This window comes from Aegilops tauschii, chromosome 7 (assembly GCF_002575655.3).
Source record: "Aegilops tauschii subsp. strangulata cultivar AL8/78 chromosome 7, Aet v6.0, whole genome shotgun sequence".
NCBI classification, from domain to species: Eukaryota; Viridiplantae; Streptophyta; class Magnoliopsida; order Poales; family Poaceae; genus Aegilops; species Aegilops tauschii.
In genome coordinates, this window is record NC_053041.3 from 365,558,360 (window position 1) to 365,569,405 (window position 11,046).

Here is an 11,046-nt window from a genome sequence, read left to right on the forward strand (position 1 = left end):
CCATATGATCTTGACATCATCTACTACACCTAAAGAGACCCCGATCTGGTGATTTTGGCCACTCCAAGAGTTGCCTAGGTGCACTTGGCATTCTGTCGAACAGTTGGTGTGCACAGTCAGTTTTGGGCATGCTTCCTAGTTTGCACTATGATCTTGCTCCAATAACCCAGCAACCTTGTCCACTGAACTCCTAGTTGCCTCTACCCTAGTCCTATTCATTGCCAGCCTCACCCTCGCGCTCTAGACCGCCCTGGCATTTCGTCGAGCAGGTCCCGTGCGTGCTCTGGGCGCGCCCAGAGCGCACGTTTTGCACGCGTGCGCACTGAGCCGCTGCGCCGCACTGCCACACTCGACGCGACCCGTCCCTGGCCCCTGCTCCACCGCTGAACCGCGCACTAGCTCGGCCCCTCTCCACACCTTCTCTGGCGCCCTGCAGCACCACTGGCAGAGCCCTTGGCGGCACGCCGGCGTCGGCAGCGGCCTCTGCCATGTTCGGCACCGCCCAAGCCACCCCAGCGCGCCAGCTGCCCCCGTGATCAGCCCAGTCTTATTCCGAAGCTCGTCGTCACGCGTTCGTCGCCGCCACGACGCCCTGCAGCTACAGCAACGGCGACCCGTCGTCGATCTTATCCACCACCGCGGAGCCAGCCCCGTCGTGCTATAAAAGGAGGCCCCGTGCTCCTCCGAGCACTCAGGCAACCCCAGTCCACCCCGTAGTGCTCCCGCAGCCAGCAATCGTCGGGGAAAATCCTTTCTTCCTCGTCTCCGGCCAGCTCGGCCGCCGCCGCAATTCAGTGCCATTCGTCGCAACCGGAGCTTCCCCCGCCAATCCAACGCCACCAAGAGTCTCCCCATAGTCGTGCGGAGCTGCCTAGCGCCTCGGCCTCGATCGGAGACCACCGGAGCCCAAAAACCACTTCACCACTGTAGCCCCCTCCGCCGCGGAGCTCGCTGCCGGCGACTCCTTCCACCTCCGGCGACCCAGCTACCACCAAGAGGACCGCCCCAGCCTGGCCGTTCCATCCCCACCCTCGGGTGCCCGTGAAGGGCCGCCGTTCGTCGATGGCGATCGCCGGAGGCCGCCACCGTTCGGGCAGAGAGAGAGAGGAGGGAGGGAAGAACGGTCAAACCTGACCAATGGGCCCTCTAGACCCACTGCCAGTGACCCGTGCGCCGTCTTCTCTGTTTTAAGTGAAGGCGCATAAGTCCCGAGTACGTCTCCTCTGCTGCGAAAGCGTATTTCTCCCGAAACGTTTTCTTTTCTGGTTTTATTTAAAAACAGAGATTTGACCAAACTTTGACTGGCTATAAATTTTAAAATAGAACTCCAAATGAGTTAATTCTTTTTACTGCCTCTCTCAAATTTCATCTAGTTTATTTTAAGATTTATTTCAAAAATATTTGAGACAACTTTTTGTACTGTGTTTGAAATATTTGTTACTTGGATATTTTGCAAAATAGGATTTTTGGAGAAAAGGGAGAGCTTCCAAAAAAGTGCATGCCTTGCATACTCTTGAAGGCAAGCATTTCTGAATTCTGGCATAATATTTTGTGTGGTGTTTTGATATGGTTTCAGCACCTTTTGACTTGGAGCATACATTATTTTTATGTGACGATAAAAATCATTCGCGTATGTGCATAATGGAGATATTTTTTTGCTATTAGTAATGGATATGCCAGTGATGATGTTCACCCTCGTGAGCTTCTCATGTATACCGGAAGGAAGCCGGGAAAGTCGTGGTCTTGGGTAGACACGAGCTTGTCCCTAGTTCCTCGTTGAGACAAGTATGTCCGGTATAGCATGGAAAGGCTTGATGAGTGGTGAGTTTATCTGTTAATGGTAATATTGTTGGAGGATACTTGGACCACCTGAGTCGGTCGTAGGTCGAGTCTTGATCTGTAGCTTCCCTATTTGTTGGTACCACCACTTGTCCCTATCTCAGACGGGGTATGGTTCAGTAAGTTGTCAACCCCTTGCCAAAGCACACACCGTACAGAGAGGCCATAGTGGAAGATACCGGAGGCCTCCGGTAGGCATGCCACTTGGTCCGGGGGCATGGGTGTTTTCCGGTTGGGACCGAGAGGGGGAGCACCCCCTTAGAGCGCGCGAATAGAAATTTGATCCCATGCTACGTCGAGGTTGTAGCCTCCCCACTTAGAGTTTTGCTTGGCAGGTGTCGTGGGTGATTCCAGACATCGGTGAGTTAAGCTGGTGTGTGCAGGTCAGGCGTGTTTTCAATTAAAAGGCCGTAGGCGGAATTAGTCCCGATGGGCTAAATAAATCCGTCACTCATGGGTGAATAGTACTCCCTCTGCAGAGGATATATCCATGTTGGATAGCCTTGTTCTTGAGTAAGGACCACAATCTGAGTTGGATCATAGTAACGGTATTCGGATGGAGAACGATTTAACTAGAACTCAGTGACGGTTTTCGGATGGAGACACGGCTAACTGGATCATAGTAATGGTATTCGGATGGACAACGAGTTAGCTAGAACTCAGTGACGGTCTTCGGATGGAGAAACGGCTAGACTAGATTGTTGTTTATGACCTGTGACATCTGAGAGTCATGTTTTAATTTTTATGGACTAACCATTTACATTATGTATTTTATTGAGTATCCCTGGGATGGTTCTACCTCCTGGATATTCACGGTGATTATTCTTTTATAAGCCCTTTCTGTGGTGTCGCTCAGACGCCCGACTGCGGCATGCTTGCGGTTTATTTATTCTTTTATAAGCCCTTTATGTGATGTCACTCAGACGTCCGACTGTGGCACGCACTGTCTTGCTTTTTCTGTTACCAGCCCTTTATGTGGTGTCGCCCCGACGCCCGACTGTGGCATTATTATTCTTGCAGTTTCCTCTCGAGGAGTCATTCAGACCCTCGTTTGGCACCAGTATTATTACTGCGGCATCGTTAATTTATTTGCAACCTTTCGAGGAGTCATGTTAGACACTCGCTCAGTGCATTTCTTTTACTTCCGTATTGCACGTCCATATTTTTCTCTGTATACGTGCATCGCAGATTTCTGATTACCTCACGGCAGACTTATCATCATAAATGTTTCGGAGTATGATTACCTCCTGTTAAATTATACCCGTGTTCTTAATGTTTGCGAGTACATTCAAACGTACTCACTGGCTTGTCCCTGGCTATTGTCTTGGCCAGATTTTCGCGCATGGGGATAAGCATCGCGGTGACAGCCTCGGAACCTACGTATTGACAATAGCAGCCTCGCGAAGATAGGAGTTATCCTGGTCAGCTGTTCTTGTGGGAAATGGAGTCACATAGACGCAGATGTATCCAACCGCTTCCGCCCTCAACCATTAGAAACCAAATGTTGTACTCCTAGGCCTCAATGGTCTTGTACTACATATTTTTGTACCTTGCTTGGAATTCTTGTATCAAGTTGGTGTCTTATCAGCTAACAGTGATCCTGGGGCTAGTGAGCATAAAGGCCGTTTTTCTGGGAAATTATCATCCCAAACATCCGGTCGTGACAATAAGGCTGAACCTTCCACCCTTTACCAAGTATATAGATGCATTAATTAAATAAGAGATATTGTGATATCCCAACCAAAAACATAATCCAACATGGAGCAACCTTCATCTTCACCTGCAACTAGCGGCGCTATAGGAGGGGCTGAGCAAAGCGGTAACATAGCCAAACAACGGTTTGCTAGAAGGGTGACAAAGGTTAGAGGTGGTTTCAGGGCAATTTGGGCGGCTTGAAGAGCAAGTGAATAGGTAGCGCAGCAAAGCGATAGAACGAAGCAACTAGCATAGCAATGATAGTAATGAGATCCAAGGTGATGGTCATCTTGCCTGAAATCCTGCTAGGAAGAAGAACGAGTCCATGAAGAAGATGAAGCCACGAAGACGAACGAATCCTCACGATCGCAACGACACGGGAACTATCGACAAGAAGCACACAACATGGTAAACACACCACACATGAACAAGGCATGATGCTCAACCAAGTATGATGCATGACAAGGCTACATGAAGCTACACATGGTAAGAGATGATGCATACAAGAACACACATCAAAGCAAGTTTAAATGAGGCCGGAACTATCATATAACAATTCCGGTAAGTCCTCATATGCAAATTTCGAAATTGGTCCAGAACTGAATAAACTTTATGTTCAAGTTGTTAAACAGCAAGTTAAAGAGCACCATGATGATCTACACGAAATTCTAGTCAAGTTACATATAAAGTTCATTAGATTCGTAGCTACGGCCTAGAAGATATGAGCAAAACAAGTTAAACAAGGCATTGATGCAAAATGCATTCAAACATCAAACAAACACACTCAAATCATGGATGCAACATGATAATATGAAACTACATGCAATTCTAAGCAAGTTTCATATGGAGCATGCTCAAAACGGAGCAACGGTGCAACACATACACTCCAAACAAGATATAACAACAATCTGTCCAAAACAGCAACTAGGCATCTTGCAAGCATCAAAACAATATGCTACAGCACATAGACATGAAAACAAAAGGCATGGACATGATTTACAGGTAAAGCATGACAAAACATGAACACTGAGCTATCTCCAGCAATCACTAGAACATGCTCAAAAGGACATGGCAAGATTGCAAATAAAAACAGATTCACAGACTTAACATCAGGTTGCAAAGTTTAGAGCTATCAAACAGCATGCTACATGAACATATCATGGCAAACAAAGGCATGGCATGAATCTACTAATTGCATAGAACAAAAGTCCCTTACTGAACATGAGCCAAAAAGGCACAGAATATATGATGGCACCCATGTAAACATAGCAAGTTATGTGACAAATTCAGACGAAGAAGAAAAACAGAGCATGGCAGAAATAACGATAAGTAGGCATGTTCGTGAGCTTGAACCACTCACCACAGAGCAAAACATGGCATGACAAGGTAACCAACAGTAAGATGGCATAAATATGAAGCAAAGCATGGAAATAGCATAGTCATAGGGTGCATGGATCACTAGTAACAACCATGGAAAAATTGATTAACATGTAAACAATCTGCTAGGAACATTTTATAGCAAAAGTAGAGCAAGATTAGGACATGCTAGAGCACTCCATAATTGCAAACATGGGCATGGATGGATAAAGCATAACATGTATAACAAACCATTCTTAGTGAACGTCTCCAGATTATGCATAGAATGACTTGTAGCAGCAGGTTTACAGAAATCAGCAACATCATGGAGGCTACTTTGCAAGCAACTTCGCAGAAATATAACAGACTCAGACTTCGCAGAAATGACCAAGTCACAGAAATCAGCAACATCATGGAGGCTACTTTGCATGCTTGTGCTAGTCACCATAGAGATCCTAAAAATACAAGACTAGCACCAGTGTAAAGATGGCATGATGTAGATCAAAATACATGTAGAGATCAAGCTCATAGGATGCACACACAAAATGCAATGAAAAATACAAATCATCAAGTTCTGATAACATACAACAATTAACATCATATAGCACTCTTGCAACGATGATTAGGGCATCAAGATGAGCTCAAACAAACATGGCACAATAGAACAAAATGAAGAGCATCTCACAATGAACTTTTCGATATATTACACGCACGAAACGGAGCAGTATACATGGAGTTATGATGTGATGAACAGAGCACCGGAATGTGAAATTAACAGGACAGAGAAATTCAGGGGAGGGAAGAAGTCAACCTCTCCTTCGGATCTGGATCGGGCTCGGTGGGAGTTTGCCGGAGAGGAAGGAGAGGCCGGCGAGGGGGGCGATCAGGGCCGGCCACCGGGCGGGAGGCGGCCAGGGTCGTCGGGGACGGCAGGGCACGGCGGCGACGAGGTCCGGCGGGCGCGGGGCTCGGGCGCCCGCGGGAGGCGGCGGCGCGGCGACCCGTGGCGACGGCCGGCGGGATCTGGCGGGGCGGCGCGGGGACGGCGCGGCCAGGGCGGCGACGCGCTCGGGTGCTCGGGGCGGAGGCGGGCGCCTTGGGCGGCGGCGGCGGATGGGCCCGCGCGGGCCCCGGATGGGCTCCGCGGGCCGCGGCGGCGGGGAGGAGAGAGAGGGCGACGGGGTGACGTGGCGACGCCTGAGTGGCTGCGGGTGGCGGCGGGATTTGTCCGGCGCGGGAGCGGACATGTCCGGCGGCGCGAGTGGAGCGGGCTAGGGTTTGGACTGCGCGAAATTTTGGGGAGGGACACATATTTATAGGTAGAGGGAGCTAGGAGAGTCCAAATGAGGTGCGGTTTTCACCCACACGATCGTGATCGGAAGACCAATAGCATGGAGGGGTTTTTGCTGGGCTAGTGGGATGTGGTCAAGGGGTGCTGGGCTGCAAAGAGAGAGGGGTTTCGGGCTACGCGGTTAACCGTTGGGGCATCAAACGACCTCCAATTGGAACGAAATTTGACGGGAAAATCTCGGCCCATTCCGAGAACGTTTTTCTCCCGCACATGAAACAAGGGCTGAGAGGGGCGACGGACGCGTGCGAGAGTGAAAGGGGTCGGAACGGACAACGGAGAGAACCGGGAGGACCCGAACGGATGCAAGTTTTGAAAAACATGCAGATGAAATGCAGATGATGACATGGCAAAATGCAACATGCAAGCAAATGACATGGCAACGACAGCGAATAACTGGGTGACACCTGGCGCATCGAATCCGGGGCGTTACATATCTATCCCTGAATCCTCCTATGAGGAGCTATCCGTAACCAGTGAGATATGCGCTTTGTCAGATAGCATAATCTGCTCTGAAGACCTTGTTTTCACTCCAGAATTTTCCATCACCGTGTGAGATGGCTGATGCACACGAAGAGTAGTTGAATGTACTGACATTGTTGACAAATGTAATATGTAACAAAAAAAGGATGGCCTGGTATAATTCACATATAAGATGACTGGCTAAGCAGGATGGCATTGCAAAATTCACATATATGATTCCTAGCTAAACAAGATGGCGTTGCATAATTCACATAAATGGTGAATAAACTAAACATATGGCATTCACACAAAGCATGTCTAAACTAAGTAGATGACATATTTGATGTATAAAGTAAGCAATGCAAGGCACCATATGCATGATATAACCAACATTAGCATGCCATGTTAGAGCGAAGACCTCAGGGGGTAAATAGGAGTGGTCTTCTCCTTCTGAATCCCCCTCAGAACATATATCTTCCTCTCGATTACAATCCGAAATGGGTGGAGGGGGGCTGCCTTTGCGCATACCATGGAGTGACGTCTGCATGAAATTTTATTGCCACACAAGGCTCATCTCTTTTGCTCTACAGGTTCAGTTCCATTGTGTACAATAACTGACATGCATCGGAATAAAACATAGTGAGATTATGTAAGGAGTGCATGCAGAAATCCAGAGTGATGGTAGCAACTTGTGGATAGACCCAAAACCAATGATAGTAGGCAGATAATGGCTTCTTTACTGTTTGTTTCCCACCCAACATGAAACTCATAGTAGACACCAGAGATTAACTAGATAGTAGATAGATACTATTGATTGCGGCCACGATATGTACCCCACAACCATTTCAAAACTCAAGTTTCACCATTAGTTTGGAGCTGACTCAGAGTCTAATCGGTGAACAGGACGATAAAGTAGCATGTAATACTAAGCGATGCATAACGTAAGCAGACAGGAAAGAGTGCGACCTCTCTTGCGGACTCGTGTAGTCCTCGAGATCATCTACTCGGTTGATGACGGTAATGCTGTTTTAATGGCTGCTGGCAGAGGGGTAGAAGATCTGAGGTGGCGAATGACAGCCTGGAGGCCGGATCCCTGCTGTGCTGGACCCTTCTGTCGTTGGAGCAGCTGAGCTGGGGTGGACGACGGCGCAACAGGAGTGGGACAAACCACACAAGGTTTTCTTTGACACTATCTGTAAGAGAAGTAATTCTGTAAGGGCTCGTTTGAATTGGAGGATTCTAACAACACAGGGATAGGAAATACACAGTAATAGGATAGGAATGCATGTGCAAAATAGAGATTTTAAAAACACAGGATTTCTGCCAATCTGGGTGTTTGGTTCACAAGAATTGGAAGATCACAGGATGCAAAAAAGCATGGTGAGATTAAGTCAAACCACAAGAAAATGTACGGTTATAATGTTATTATGCTACTATCTCTTAGTCTTGTGCTTCATGAATAGGAATTTGAAAAGCAGGACAAGTGGATATTAAAATTCCTTTGATTTTTCTTTTTCAAGGAGACACTGAAGGAACAAATCCTACAGTTTTCCTTTGCTCCATTCCTTTGAACCAAATGCATGAATAGTAGTACCATAGGAAACTTTCCAATTCCTACGTTTTTCCTTCACTTTTCCTTTCAAGCACTGGCGATTCTAGTAGGCAGGCTTGAGCAAGGAAAAGCCTACACTCAAAAAATGTTCTTGTGCTACTTCTACTGCTTTGGACCCAGGCCACTGCCCTACTACCTCAACTCCCAGGCCCATCGGCAAATGCGCAGCTCAAACGCGCAGAGATAAATAATGATAGCGTTCAAGAGAGTCCATCACGGATAGCTAAGTTGCCTGGTACCTCACTGCTTGTCATATAGTAGGAGAAACTAATCGTATTTCACGTTACTACGTGTGCTCAGTGGACAATATATATAACATGTAGAGTAAAAAAGAGATTCAACAAGTGTACAACCTCTTTGGCGAAGCCATGTCGATCTCAGTGTGATTGGATTGGTCGGTGAGGATGATCCGGCTGACTTGGCTGTCGGAGGAGGGGAAGAAGATCTTAGGCATCTTGAGATGGAGCCTGGGGTACTGCTCCGCTGTGATGGAGGTTTTCGTCGTTGGAGCAGCTCCGGTGAGTTGTACGACGCCAAGGCTGGAGCAGGACAAGACAAACAATGTTAACCTGAGTGGAATTCTAATAGCATCTCCAATAGATGACGTAAAGTACATAACCACAAAGTGCTAGATGTAAAATACATCAGCCGCTCATCTCTGAACTTAACTGTCGAAACTGAATTTAACTGTCGAAACTGAATTTTGCTGTTGAAACTGAATTTTACTGTCGAAACTGAACGCACTAGTAGCAGAAAAGCAGTAGCAGCAGCGCGTGCGAGATCCGGGGCAACTGGTCGTTTAGCAGTTCATCTTCAACCTCCACCCCCCTTAGCCGCCAGCCACCACCGGCCAAACCGCCGCCTCCCACCGCCCGCGGCGGGCGGCGCACCCCGAAACCACTCCCCACCGCCAGTCCGCCGCCGCCCTGGCCATCCCTCTAGGCTCCTCCTTGCCGAGCTTTTTCTCCGGCGATCCCCACGCAACCGCCCCACCACCGCCGGCGACCACCGCCTGCACCCTAAACCCTAAGATACACAGTGGGGTACCTCTCCGACGAGCCCCCCTCCCCGCTGCGGCTGGTTCTTCCATAACTCCGGCGAGCCCCCCCCCCACCCCCTGAAAATCGACTGACCCAAAGGTCGATTCAGTCGACTGAAGTGTAGCTAAATCGGAGCAGCATCACAAGCAAGAGCAAGAGCGAGAGCAGCAGCGCGAGCAAGAGTAGGAGCTGACCAGGCAGGGGACCAAGAGCAAGAGCATAGCAGCAGCACGAGCGAGAGCTAAAGCTGCAGGAGCTCCTACTGATGTGGACGTCGCCACCGAGGGAGCGACACCATGGAGGAAGTGGACCGGCAACGCCGCCGTGGATGGAGCTGTGCCATGTCAGCTCAGGACCGAGCGCCGGCAGCACCGTGAGATCGAATCAAGAAGAAAATGCGGCGATTAGTGTACAACCTCTTTGGTGGCGACGATTAGGTCTGAGCTTCATCTGAGGAAACGGTGATGATGCTGCTCTTCTGGTGGTGCAGGTGAAGACGGCGGTGTGGGAATAGAGGTGGCGCGAAAGACGAGGGGAACGTCGGGGCAGCTCCTTGGAGGCGGAGGACAGGGTGGCTGAACCGGCGGGTCGACGAGATCGACGACGAATCCTCATCCGGTACGGTTGATGAGGGACGTCGAGGTGTTGCTGTGGACGATGTCGTCGGGGAAGAGGCTCCGGCTGGGTGGCGGACGGAGGAGGGTGTGGGGCTTCACGGCCTCGGTGTACGAATGGGTGGGCTGATGGGATTGGAGTGGCGAACCATGGCTTAGGGACGCACTTTTCTGAAATGGGGGGTAAGTTACAAAAGTACCCCCACCGATTTGAGCTAGGTGGTTCTTTCGCTTCAGGGGTATCATTGGCATTTCGCAGGAGGTAGGAGTTTTCGCGCGCGTTGTAATTTTGGGATAGCAAGGCACGGGTTGAGATGGAGGGAGTTTTTGGAGCACAACGAGACAAAGATATATCTTAAATATTTGGGGGTAACAAGGCGCGGGTTGAAATTTCCGGACAAGCCTAACGTGTACTATACCAAATCAATTCACACTTCCGTCAACGAAAAAACAAAAAGAAATCAATTCGCATCACACATGAGAGTCTAGTCCCGTGTAATGTACCAAATCAATTCGCACTACAAATGCCATTCAAAACTTTCAATTCATGTTATGTTCAATTAAAATATTTCGCTACGTGTATAACGCATGCAACCTGCTACTCAAATGAACGTTTTAGTGCATTCCAAACGTATATACTACCGCTTTAATATGAACTAAATTTGAATTTGTTTCTCTATTTGAATAAGATCTACAATAATGATTGTTGTGAAGTCAAACCATTTGAATTCGTTTCTCTATTTTAATAAGATCTACAATCATCATTATTTTCAAGTTAAACCATCGTTTGTGTATTATCTTCACAGCACACCACATGATTATTGTCAAGTTAGATATGACTATATGTACTATATGAACTCAAACTTGATTTTTTGAATCCACTTTATGTTGATTTCAAATCACAATACATTTCAAGCTCTAGCTAGATCTTCATAATCTAAACCATGTCTAATATGTATAAAGAGTTTATCACATAATGTATGGTGCCCCGCCCCCTACGCCTACAAGTATTTAGATGTGAGTCGCAAACGCCACACATTACCACAAATTCAAATAAAATGTGAGATTGTTCGATATATA